Source organism: Nicotiana tabacum, unplaced genomic scaffold (genome assembly GCF_000715075.1).
Source record: "Nicotiana tabacum cultivar K326 unplaced genomic scaffold, ASM71507v2 Un00003, whole genome shotgun sequence".
Classification (NCBI taxonomy): Eukaryota; Viridiplantae; Streptophyta; class Magnoliopsida; order Solanales; family Solanaceae; genus Nicotiana; species Nicotiana tabacum.
The window spans coordinates 13,297-27,841 of record NW_027438241.1 but is presented as its reverse complement, the minus strand read 5'-3'; positions in this window follow the sequence as shown (position 1 = coordinate 27,841).

Below are 14,545 nucleotides of genomic sequence, written 5' to 3'. Positions count from 1 at the left end.
GAGACATATCTTCCTATCCCACGGGCAGTTCTAGTGTATTCCATGATGGCCGGGTACCCCATCAATGTGGGAGACATGATGTCGGCCAATATCTCTGTGGTCGCTCGGCAAGCTGACACATCCTATCCGTATCCCAACATCATTACAGAGTATCTTACGGATGCAAGGGTAGAGATGAGGGACTTTGATACGAAGGTGTGGGAGAAGAAGCCCTTATCATGGTACTTATTTATGGATGCACACAACCCTAGGAAAAAGGGTCAGCCCTCTACCACAACAGGCCAGTCTGATAAGCCATCGGTGGTAGCTACAGAGGCAGTTGACATTCCATCCACTTCAGCCGTGCCTTCAGCTAGTGTCGCAGCTATGCCTCCACCATCACCCTCAGTGCCTACAACAGTCCCTTTCATAGGTTCTACCTCGGCTTGGAAGCCAGTGCCGATGCCTACTACTCCACTCTCTGCGCTGCGCATCACCCAGACATTGGCGAGCCTCAACAACTAGATGCAGACAATTTCTGCAAAGTTGTTTGATTTATCCTGTACTATTGCAGCACAGTCTTCTATGGCGGCACCTCAGATGCCCCCAATAGTGTAAGAGACTCTAAAGAAGCTCCTAGACAACTAGAACACTATCATGGCTACATTGGTACAACATGGGTCAGTGATCGAAGAGCTAGGAAAAGAAGTTAAGAAAAGGAGAAAGTCCCAGGCCTCCAAGAGGTTAGTGGACAAGCTCCGGAGATAGGTTACCAAGCTTGTGGCAACCGAAGATATTCCATTTGGCTATGCTAGGTTTTCCGCGGTTGTAGTGGAGAAGTACTTTACATTATGTTCCTAGTAGGGTGGTATCTCTCCTTAAGGCACATCGGATGGTTGAAAAGGGGTGTGATGCGTATCTAGCATATGTGAGAGATGTGAGTGTTGATACTTTTACCATAAAGTCAGTTCCGATTGTGAGGGATTATCCAGGGGTATTTCTTCTGGATCTTCCGGGCATTCCACCCGACAAGGATATCGATTTTAATATTGATCTGGTGTCGGGAACTCAACCCATTTCTATTCTACCATATCGTATGGTCTTAGAAGAGTTGAAGGAGTTAAAGGAGCAGTTTCAAGAGTTTCTTGATAAGGGTTTCCTTTGACCCAGTGTATCTCCTTGAGGTGCTCCGGTCTTGTTTGTAAAGAAGAAATATGGTTCTATGTGCATGTGTATTGATTATCGACCGTTGAACAAGGTTACAGTGAAGAACGTGTATCCATTACCACGTATTGATGACCTATTTGATCATCTACATGGTGCTAGAGTGTTCTCAAAGATTGATTTGCGGTCAAGCTATCATCAATTGAAGATTTGGGAGGCAGATATCCTGAAAACATGGTTTCGTCATTACGAGTTCCTTGTGATGTCATTTGGGTTGACCAAAGCCCCAACAACATTAATGCACTTGATAAACAATGTGTTTATTGACGACATTCTGGTGCACTCCCGGAGCTGGGAGGATTATGAGAAGCACCTGAGGACCGTGTTCCAGACCATGATAGAAAAGAAGTTGTATGCAAACTTTTCAAAGTGTAAATTCTGGCTTGATTCGGTGGTATTTTTGAGTCATGTAGTGTCGAGCGAGAGGATTAAGGAAGATCCGAAGAAAACTGAAGCATTGCAGAGTTGGCCCAGACCGTCTTCACATATAGAGATCTAGAGATTTCTTGATCTGGCAAGGTATTACCGTCAATACGTAGAGGGTTTCTCATCTATTACTGCACCTATAACTAGATTGACCTAGAAGGGTGCTCCGTTCATGTAGATCAAGGAGTGTGAGGAGAGCTTTCAAAAGCTCAAGACAACTTTGACTACAACCATATTGTTGGTGTTGCCTACGGGTTCACGGTCTTATAATGTGTACTGCAATACGTCACGTATTGTCCTCGGCACGGTGTTGATGCAAGACGGTAGGGTGATTGCCTGCACGTCTAGACAACTATAGGTGCATGAGAAGAACTATTATGTCCATGACCTTGAGTTAGCAACTATTGTTCATGCCTTGAATATTTGGTGGGACTATTTGTATGGTGTCCCTTGTGAGGTCTATACCGACCACCGGAGTTTGTAGCATCTGTTCAAACAGAAGGATCTTAACTTGCGGTAGCGGAGATGGCTAGAGTTGCTTAAGGAATATGATATCACCATTCTATATTTTCCTCGAGTCACAAGGCAGAGAACTTGGGCAGTTTAGCATATCTACCGGCAGCAGAGAGGCCATTAGCATTGGATTTTCAGGCCTCGGCCAACGAGTTTGTTAGATTGGATGTTTCAGAGCCGAGTCAAGTTTTGGCTTGTGTGGTTTCTCGGTCTTTTCTTTATGATTGTATCATAGAGCATCAATATGAAGACCCCCATCTTGTTGTCCTCAAGGACACGGTTCAATACAGCGATGCGAAGGAGGTCACCATTGGGTATGATGGTGTGTTACAGATGCATGGCAGGCTATGTGTGCCCAATGTAGATTATTTGCATGAGCTAATTCTTCAAGAGGCTCACAGTTCACAGTACTCCATTCATTTGGGTGTCGCCAAGATGTATCAGGACTTGAGGCAGCAGTATTGGTGGAAGAGGATGAAGAAGGACATAGTAGAGTATGTAGCTCGGTGCTTAAATTGTTAGCATGTTAAGTATGAACATCAGCAGGAAAGTGGATTACTTTAGAGGCTAGAGATTCCAAAGTGGAAATGGGTGCGGGTTACGATGGATTTTTTTGTTGGGCTCCCACGGACTCAGAGGAAGTTCGATGAAGTATGGGTGATTGTGGAGAGTTTGACCAAGTCGGCTCATTTCATTCCAGCGGCGACTACTTATTTTTTAGAAAAGCTAGCACAGGTCTATATTGGCGAGATTGTCAGACTTCATGGCATGCCAATATCCATCATCTCTGACTGCGGTACGCAGTTTACATCACTATTTTGGAAGGTCGTACAATATGAGTTAGGAACACGGGTTCAGTTGAGTACAATATTTCACCCTCAGACGGACGGACAGTCCGAGCACACTATTCAGATATTGGAGGATATGCTTCGTGTGTGGGTAATGGAGCTTGTGGATTCTTGGGATCAGTTCTTCCCGCTTGTGGAGTTTTCCTACAACAACAGCTACTAGTCGAAGCATTCAGATGGCTGCGTATAAGGCTTTGTATGGGAGGTAGTGTCGGCCTCTGGTGGGTTGATTTACGCCCGGTGAGGCTGGGCTATTGGGTATAGACTTGGTTTAGGATGCTTTGGAAAAGGTTAAATTGATTCAAGATCGACTTTGTACAGCCCAATCTAGACAGATGAGTTATACGGATCAGAAGGTTCGCTACATTGCATTCATGGTTGGGGAGCGGGTCTTGCTCTGAGTTTCTCTCATGGAGGGTATTATGACTTTCGGGAAGAAGGGCAAGTTGAGCCCTAGGTATATCAAACCTTTTGAGATTCTTGAGAGTATTGGAGATATGACATACAAGCTTGCACTACCACCTAGTCTAGCTGTAGTTCATCCAGTATTCCATGTTTCTATGCTCTGGAAGTATCATGGAGATTCATCTCATGTGTTGGATTTAAGCTCAATACACTTGGACAAGGATTTGTCTTATGTTGAGGAGTCGGTGGCCATTTTTGATAGGCAAGTTCGAATTTGAGGTCAAAGAACATTGCTTCAGTGAAGGTTCAGTGGAGGGGTCAACCAGTCGAGGAGGTGACTTGGGAGACTGAGCATGATATGCACACCTGTTATCCTCATCTTTTCACCACTTCAGTTATATCTCTATACTCGTTCGAGGATGAACGTTAATTTAAGAGGGGAGGGATGTAATGACCCGGCTAGTCATTTTGAGTATTTTAGCCTCGATCCCCTATTTATTGCCTCTTCTATGTTGTATTATGGTTATGTAACTTGCTGGAGTGTTTGGTTTTGGTTTCGCGTAAGTTTCGGAGTGAAATGAGACATAAAGTCCCTAAGTTGAAGGTTTAAGTTGAAAGAGTTTACTATAGTTTGACTTTTGTGTAGAAGACTCTGTAATGGAGTTTTAATGATTCCAATAGATCCGTAGGGTGATTTTAGACTTAGGAGCGCGTCCGGATGTTGATTTGGAGGTCCGTAGGTCGTTTCGGCGTGTATTGGTGAAAGTTGGAAAGTTAAAGGTTTGGAAGGTTGGAAAGTTTGACCGGGACTTGACAGTGTTGATATCGGGGTCATATCCCGATTTTGGTAGCTGGAATAGGCCCGTAATATAATTTATGACACGTGTGCAAAATTTGAAACCAATCGGAGTTGTTTTGGAATGAATCAACATTGGTTTCGGAATTCGGTAGTTCATAGTTCATAGGCTTGAATTTGGTTTCCAAATTGTAGAATCGATGTTGTTTGATGTGATTTTTGGTCTCGAGTAGGTCTGTTACATATATTTGAACTTGCTGGTATATTCAGACGGGGTTCCGGGGGCCTCGGTGTGAAATAGATTGAATCCAGATCAATTTTTGGCCTTATGAAGTTTCTAACATCTGGTGTCATCGCACCTGCGGAGGGACTGACCGTAGGTGCGGACTCGCAAAAGCGAGCAGTGGATCATAGAAGCGAAGCTGGCTTGACCCAGTTGTGGTCACAGAAGCGGGATTGTGTCCGCAGAAGCAAAGTCGCTTTTGCGATGGAAGGAAGTGCATGCGCGTGCTAGATTGTAGGTACGACTTATTCGCCTCAGGTGCGCATGTATAGACGCGGCTAGTTCTCGCAAAAGTTAAGATTGCTGGGCTTAGTCATGACTAGTTCCGTAGGTGCGGAGCCGCAAATGCGGCATATGGTTTGCTGGGCAGCAAGGTCTTGTTGGAGGGTTCAATTTTCATAATCCATTTTTGGACTTACAGAGCTAGGTGTGAGACGATATTTTGAGAGATTTTCAAGGAAAATATTAGGGTAAGAATTCCTAACTCAATTTTGGTTAAATTACACAAATCTATTGTTAATTTCATCATCTAATTAGTGTTTTGACATGAAATTTTGGAGAAACATTTTTGAAACTTCTTAGGTTAAAATTTGGGGATTTGAAAGGCGAGTTATGGTCGGATATCAGTAATTCTCGTATGGTTGGACTTGTTATCGAATCAGAGTTCAGATATTGTAATTTTGATCGGGTTTCAAGATGCGGACATGGGTTGACTTTTTGAGTTGGCTTTTTATTTCATTGCAAAGATCGTAATTTTATTATTTGAATTAGTTTTCTATAGTTTATATTTATGGTATGAAGTTGATTTTGCTAGATTCGAGCCGTTCAGAGTTGGATAAATTGAGGGAAAGACCTTCTAGTGGATTGAGTTGGCGTGATTTGAGGTAACTGACTTGCCTAACCTTGTGTGGAGGAATTACCTCTTAGGACTTGTGTTGGTTGTGATAATTTTAATATGTGAAACCCGTATACGCTAGGTGACGAGTGTGTATAAGGGATAAATTTATACCGGTTTAGCTATGTAGATTCATTTCATGCCTTAATTGAGTAACCTTAATATGTTATATTCATCATTTCTAGTCTATTTTCACATGTCTACTTGTCTTGTCTCTTACATGATAATTCCATTATCCTTTTTATACCTAGATTCCTCAGAGTCCCCTTCTACCTAGATTCCTTTATCCATTATCCTTTTTTGTAGACATTGATGCATAGGATTATTTAGTAATACTACTTAGAGCTTGTGACTTGTATCTCGCCGGATTTTTGGAGTTGTACATGTTGAGTTGTAGATTTTATTTTATACAGTAGTTGAAGTTTTGAGACTTTAAATTTTTTCTTCAGTCATTTATGTATGAATGTTAGCTTACCCAGTCTTAGAGGCTAGGTGCCATCACAATATTATACGGAGGAAAATTGGGGTCGTGACACGTACAATGTTGGCAAGAAGAAATACATTATCTGTTTGAAAGTTACATAAATAGAAATACAAGTGATATAGTAGCATGAATAAGAAGATAGCCGATGGTTGGAATGTTTTGGTTTTAAATACTCAACCTTAAACTCCACAACTGTTTTGCTCCAAATATCTGCATGCATGGTGCCGTACTATCTTATGTGTACAATCGATCACACGCACTCAGCAAGTATTTTGGCTAACCTTGGTAAAGTAGTTTGAAGGTTTTAAGTCAAAATAAACTCACTTAATATACATGTGCAGTTTATAAGCATAAAAATAATAGAAAAGAAATAACCATAAATAAGTCATGAAACAACGGACATCAATGATAAGGTACACTTTAAGGGAAAAAGATAACAACATGCTTTCCTAACATTTTAGGTCAAAGACTTATACCAATGCACCAAATCCATATAGAGAAGTTAAAATATACACCCAATAGCACTAACTCAACTCCCTCTACATGAATGTGGAGAGTCTTTACATAAATAAGGTCAAGTTCTATAAGTTACCAATCACCATATACGAACGCCCATGCATGAGTCCAGTGTCAGAGTATGAAGGAGACTCTTACTTAATATTATTTTGATGCCTTACAAGTGTCTAACAGTTCATTAACAAGTACCATGTGTACATAAAAAGATATTTGAAAGCATAGGGAGAAATGTGCATGTAGGTTACATGTGTGAATGCATAACTATATGTATCATATATCAACAACTCAATTCAACAAATCATGTCATTGTTGCAGCGAGCAACCTAATTCGGTCATTATATTTTATGCACCGTATAACCTGATAAATATGACCATATTTTTTGGAATACACACGGTCCAATTATAATACTATGCAGCCTGAACCCAAGCACATTATATCAATCAGCACAAAAATAGTAAAAACCAAACCAACAACCCCTCAAGGTAATCGTAACAAACAAGGTTAAAGGCATAACTGTAACAACAATCAAGAAGGTAGAAGGCATATATGTATCTATAATAAAAAAGGTAGAAGGCATATATGTATCATTAGTAAAAAAGGTAGAAGGCATATATTTAATTGTAGAAAATAAGGTAGAAGGCATATATGTAGCAGTAGCAAACAAGGTAGAAAGCATATATGTAACAGTAGCAAACAAGATAGCATGCACAGTGTAACAAAAACAATCAAAAGAGAAGACAAATATGTAACATTAATTAACCAAGTAGAAAGAATATATTTAACGGTGACAAATAAAATACAAAACATAGATGTGATAGTGATAAAACAAGTAAAAAATATAGATATAACGGTAACGAATCAAGTAGGAATCATAAATGTGATAGTAACAAACAAGATAGGAAAGCATGTAGGAGCAACCAAGGTAGAATGCATGTATGTATCTATGAAATAAATAACCATCACATAGATTCCAATTCATATCCTCTCCGAAGGGAGCCAACCAACGTACCAATCTCATATCAAACCGCACAAAAAATCCATCATGCCAAAATTTAATATCAATCGCACGAAAATTCCCATCATGCCACGTCTTTCACTAAGGCCCCCAATCATGATCTTTAATATGAATATATATGCTCAAGTAGTATAATAATAACATGTATAGATATGTGTTCATGATATAAGGCATGACTATCAATAATTTCAAGAATGGCCCTTCATGCTCATTTAAGATATTATACACCTAAACATGATTTATTGTAAGTCCCCATATAATTTTTACAAAAATAAAAATAATATTTTGTGGTGACGAATTGGCCTTACATGTTGAGGACTATAGACCTTGTTCCGGAGCTTCATTTTTAGGTTTTGATAACCCGGCCCTACTTCATTAAATAGACGCAATGGACCATTTTTTACTAACACTCTGATATTCTAGAGTGAGAAGGTGTTCCTCAACAATTGTTCTTCAACTCTTGCTCAAATCTTGGAAGGTTAAGAAGGAAAACTCACTAGGTCTTCATCCTAGAGGTAAGATTCTACATCCTAACCCTCAATTTCGAATTTGTCTAGAATTGGGTAATTAGTGAGAAAATATTTGGGCATGCGATTTGTTCATCTTGCATGCATGTGTTATCAAATGGTGTAAGAAGATTGTTGAGCTAAGAATGGTAAAGAATGGGTTGTGGGATGATGGAATCCTCCATAAAAGGACCTTGAAACCTTATGCACACCTAGTGTTTGATCAAATGCTCAAATGAGTTAGAACCATGATCATCTTCCTAATTTTGATTTAATTTGTTATATTTCTAAAATAGATTGAAGTTGCTAAGAATTTCGGAGCATTTTAGAGTTTAAGAAAACTCCATTGAGGTATGTTGGCTAAACTCTTCTCTTAGAATTGAATCCCATGATATTCATGTAATTTATGTGAGACCCAAGTGGTTCATTATAAAATTGGCTATTCCGAGTAAGTTTGTGTTGAAAGATATATGTTGAATAAGTATCTTAAATGCTTTGTTCATGTTATATTATCAATCGAGGATGTGCTGAAATATGGGATGTGCATTATTAATGTTTCGACTTCAAGTCAAGTTCAAACGGAGGCTATTATGCCAACGTTTGTGAAATATCCCTATGTGCCTAAGACTCTTAATTGCTCACATGTGTAATACAAACCTTGAATTGAATTGTATTTGTTGTTGATTGATGATGATGATGTTTGAAATTGAAAACATGAGCATGATATACTAAATACGGCCAACGTGCCAATAATAATTTTATAATTGTGCCACTAGTGCCAATGAAATGAAAAGATGTGAAAGAAGTATGAAATGCGGTGATTGATATAAAAAGGTTGATGTCTAGAATAAGACAACCTAGCTGACCGGGTCGTAATTGGACACCATGCCGCGCACATGGTCGTGATTATGCTTGAAATTTTAATTGAATTTGTGATTGTGGTTAATATCTCTAATGAGATAGCCTAGTCGATCAGATCGTGATCGCACTCCGCGTTAAAGGTATGGGGATATTGACATTGAAAGTGATTGTGGTTGATGTCTCTAATGAGATAGCATAGCTGATCGGGTTGTGATCGGGCTCCGTGTTAAAGGTACGGGGTATTGATATTGGGAGCGATTGTGATTGATGTCTCTAATGAGATAGCCTTGCTGATTGGGTCGTGATCGGATTTGGTGCTAAGAGTACGGTGGTATTGGCATTGTGAATAATTGGTATTGTAAATAATGATATTGTGAAAAATGGTATTGTGAATAATGGTATATCGGTGCTAAGAATCTCCAATCTAAAAATATGGGAATTTATGTGAAACTTGATGTTTCGGTATTGTTCGAGACTTTCATTGATTTTTGATTATTCCTCCTTGTAATATTATTTGTTCTATTGAGAGGGTGTTTAGTTATACATACTAGTGCTATTCAACAGTACTAATGTCTCTTTTGCCGGGGGCACTGCATCTTTAAATGGATGCATGTGGTTCCACAGCAGGAGATATTCTTTAGTGATAGAAGTACACCTTCTTCCCAGCTGACTTGGTGAGCCTCGCTTCCTCCTGGGGTCATGTATCTTTTGTTCTTTGTGTACTCTGTTTGAGGTATAGCCAGAGCCTTATTGCCGACATTATCATAGTACTCTTTTTTAATCTATAGAGGCTCCATATACATAGTGTGGGTTGTGTATGGGTGCTGGAAAACTCAAACTATGTTATGTTTTGGTTGTATTACTTGTTCCATTTGAGACTTTAAAAATGAGTCTCAAAAATGATGAAACTATTGGTAATGAATTGGTATAGTAGATATGATCAGCTTTTTGTCTAATTTATGAAAATATGTATTATCTCTATTCATTGATGAGTTTAGGTAGAAGAAAACCTAATAGGCTTGCTCGGTCAGGTTCACTCGGTTGAGCGCCGGTCACGCTCCTCGATTTTGGGGCGTGGCAAACTTGGTATCAGAGCCTAAGGTTTTAAAGTATCCCAGGATGTCTCAGAGCTATGTCTAGTAGAGTCCTTCTTATCGATGTGTTTTCGACCACATCTTTAAGTTGGAGGCTACATGGACATTTTAGAAATTTTACCCTTCTTCAACACTCCAGATCGTGCGATAGAGCTTGACTATGAGATTGTCTTCTAACTCATGCGTTGAGGTTCAAGGTAAGTTTAAACGCTCTTTTGTTCATTCCAAGTAATGTTGTCTTATGACATGACAAATGGATAAAGACCTGAATATTAAATAGATGACACATGTATCATGTTGAATGAATGGTATGGCCATATACGAAAAGTATATAGTACCATGAGCATACTTTATATGAGAAGAGTGCTAGAAGTGATTACCCACCTCCAAAGAGGCATTGACGTTATAAATGAGACCTAAGCTTAATTTGTACATGTGGATAGTTTGGGAACCATGTATATGATTCTAAGATGTAAACATTTGTTACATAGGCATGTGAAATATGAAAGGCATGGCCTGGAGAGTAATGATAAATGTGTAGGTCTCGCACGGGAGACAAGAAGTTATGAAAGGAAAATCAGTTGAACCCATAATGAGAAGACCCTAGCACTGGGAATGTTACAAAAATCCCAGGAATGTGTGAATTTGTGTTACACTCCGAAAAGGATATTGACACGAGGGATCTGGATCCCAGAGCTGTGTGGCTGAATAAGAGTAGAGAACTTATGAGGTTAATACCATGGGGACTTAAATCTCCCTAATAGTCAATCAATTACCAAAGGACTAGATATGTGAAACATGTGTCCCTCAAATTGCTAAGTGCAACATTTGTGTCGAAATGTGAAACATTCACCCCAAGTGGAGAGGGAAGGACCATCGTGAGGCTACTTAAGTGCAATAAAATGAGAGTAGGGCCATGTAGCTATGATGTTTGGATATTTTTTTGAAGACGTGTATTCTAAAAAAGTGGTAAGGGATAACGTGATTCTCAGAAAGGAACTGCAAAAGATAAACCACTAGTACAAACATAATGTGGAAGGTTAAGAAATGTAAATTCTTCGTACGTGGCAATATACATGACAAGGTCAATGATATTAGAAACTAAGAGTAAGGTTTGCAAAAGGGTTTTATACTTGTTAGAGAGTCAGGGACAATGGAACCCAAGGAAGTACTACAGATCAAATGTGAAAGGCTTGCGAGTTCTTAGAATGAGTTAATCACGGATTTGCGATTTAGCTAAAGTTCCAAGGCTTTAAGAAAGACATAATAAGTTGGAGAGATAAATGTGATGTTATAATAACCCAAGAGTGCATCTAGACTTTATGGAGCGTGTCTTAAGATTCTTACAAGCAAGGAAGTGTTAAGTGATACATGGATGAACACACTTTCCCACAGATATCCCAACAAGTGTCGAGAAGCGAGCAGGATGAATTCCCAACTAAGGGAAAAGATCACGTAACGTATGGAAGAGCGCATAGCTATTCACTAAATAGGAGGAATGAGGCGAGAAGAATTGGAAGAAAATCAAACAAAATAGTTCGTATCAGAATGGTGGACTCGCCTAGAGAACAAGTGTTAATAGAATATATAAAGGATCAACTGTAATGCAGCCAACTTGAGTGACGCCGAATATCAACTAAAAGATTTAGAGCAAGTTCATGTCTACTTATTACTTTGGAAAGTGAGACTACTGGTGATGAAGTGGTGGTGTGATAAACTCAACAAACTAGGCAAAATGATACTACGAGTTCATGGGAGGCAGACAAGGGTGTGGCACAATAAGGCTGTCAACTATGAATTAAGGACAAAATGGGATGGGAATGAATGCTCTATTTACAAAAGGAAATATAGTACCAGCATATTATCTAGACCAAAGGAAGGAAAAAGGGGAAATACTCGAAACAGATTGAGAGAGGATGAACACTTGTTACGAACCAAACATGTTTTACATGATAGCTCTTAGGCATGAAATACCATGAAACACTATTGGTGACTACAATACTTGGAATAAGGTGAGTTATCATCTAGGATGGAATCAGGTGGACTAATTCCTACACTTATAAGGGAAACAAGAAGTCGTCGTTGAAGAATATAGGAGGATCTCAAGTTTCAGAAAAGGCCATGCTCGAGCCAATGACTTTGGTCGAATTGAATACATATGAAGGGTATTGATATGTGCTTTGGGAAGTGTTTAGCAGTAAAGAGGGATTGTGAGAATGTTCACAAGGGAAGTAGAGTGGTTCCTTAAATATTATAAAACTTAAAATGAGAAAAGAGGGTGGCTAAGAAAGGTATGAGCATGGTGTTACTTCACATTTGAGGCAATGCCATGCAAGTTGATATTATCAGGGTGTGCGTGCAAGCTAGTAGATGTTATTCATTTGAAACAGATGGTCCTATAAGAAAAACTAACCTAGTAATGTCTTTTGTTGAGAAATTTGGAAAAACAAGTTGCAAGTACTAATAAGATTATAACCGTATCAAGAAACTTTTTGTAGAAATCAATTCCTATGAGGTCATATGAAAGAGAAATCTGATATAGATGTTCCACTAATGATGCAATATGGCAAGATGATCATTTATGCCTCTAGCCAATCAAGTACCATGAGAAGAACAACCCAACACATGACTTAGAACTTGTGGCTATGATTTTTACATTAATGATTTGGCATCATTATTTGTATGGGGTCCAGGTGGACATATTCACGGACCAAAATATCCTTCAATATATCTAAAAATTGAAGAAATTGAATCTAAGGTAGAGAAGATGGCTTGAGTTACGTAAGGATTACGATATTGATATTCTATATCATCCGGGAAGCCAATGTTGTGGTGGATTCTCTTAGCAGGAAATCTATGGGTAGTTTGGCTCACTTGGAGGCATGTCAAAGGCCATTGGCCAAGGAAGTTCATCGTTGGCTAGTTTGGGAGTTCATCTTGCAGACTCTAATAAAGGAGGGGATTCATAAATATAAGATCATGGCTTTTTCTATTGGCATGAATGATGGTACACTAAGGTACCAAGGATAGCTAAGTGTTCCAAATGCGAATGGTCTCTGGGAAAGAATTATGACTTAAGCTCACACTTTTAGGTATTCTGTGCACCTAGTTTCTAAAAAAATGTACCATGATCTTAAGGAAGTCTATTGGTGGAATGACATGGAGGGGAATGTGGCGAACTTTGTGGCAAGATGTCCGAATTGTCAGCAGGTGAAGGCAGAACACAAAAGGCCCGGTGAGTTGGCACAAAACCTAGAAATTCTAATGCGGAAGTGGGAAATGATTAATATGTGCTTTGTGGTAGGCTTTCCACGTACTCCTCGTAAGTTTGACTCGATTTGGGTGATTGTGGATCGACTCACAAAATCAGCACACTTCTTGTCGGATTAGGGATACCGATAGAGCGGAACAATATACTCAGTTGTATATCAAAGAAATAGTGAGGTTGCATGGCACTCCGGTTTCCATCATTTCTAATCGGAGAGCTCAATTCACTGCCAATTTATGGAAGAAATGTCTGCAAGGTCTGGGTACTCAGGTGAATCTTAGTACGGCCTTACACCTGCAGACTGACAGGCAGGCAGAGCAGACTATTTAGACGCTTGAGGATATGTTGCGCGCTTGTGTTCTATACTTTAAAGGTAGTTGGGATGATCATTTACCACTCATAAAATATTCCTACAACAATAGTTATCATGCAAGCATTCAGTTGGCACCATTCAAGGCTTTATATGGTAGGAGATGTGGATCTCCCATTGGGTGGTTCGAAATTGGGGAAGCAGAGTTGATAGGGCCAAACCTTGTACATCAGGCTAGGGAAAAAGTTAAAATCATTAAGGAGCAGTTGAAGACTTCTCAGAGTCGTCAGAAGTCCTATACAGATGTTCGTCGTAGGGATTTGGAGTTCAAACAAGATGATTGGGTATTCTTGAATGTTTCCCCTATAGAATGTGTAACGCGATTTGGTAAGAAACGAAAATGGAGTCCGAGGTATGTCGGACCATACAAAATCATTCAAAGGATCGGTGAGGTGGCATACAAGCTTGAGCTACCACCTGAAATGTCATTAGTGCATTCGGTATTTCATGTGTCCATGTTGAAGAAAGTAGTTGGAGACCCAACAGTCATTGTTTCGGTTGATACTATTGAGATTAATGAGAAATTGACTTATGAAGAGATTCCAGTTTCTATTATTGATCGGTAAGTCCGAAAGTTGAGAAATAAAGAAATCGCCTCCGTTAAAGTGTTATGGAGAAACCAGCAGATTGAAGAGGCTGCTTGGGAGGCCGAGCAATAAATGAAGAAGAAGTATCATTATTTGTTTGAGTAACCATGTACATATAAGTTGTACTCTAAGAAAATACTAAGAGTTACTTTCTATGAATTATGTATCATTTTACCATTGATGATAATCGTGTTCCTTTTTATGGTAATATAATTGCTTGTGAGGCCACGATTGGTATCGTTATGAGTTGTGTTACGTCATTAGTTTATGTATATGTTTTAAGGATGTGTTTCTGGGGCTCTCTGACAGGTGGATAGGTCTAGTTACAGGGGAAACTCAGGCGAAACTTTTGGTAATTTAGGAAGTTAGTCAAATTTGGGGCTGATGGTGTGTGGTATGAAAACTGAATTGCATAAGATGCTAATAGTGAACCTTGACCCTCATTCGACGATGAATGATCCTAAGTGGGGGAGA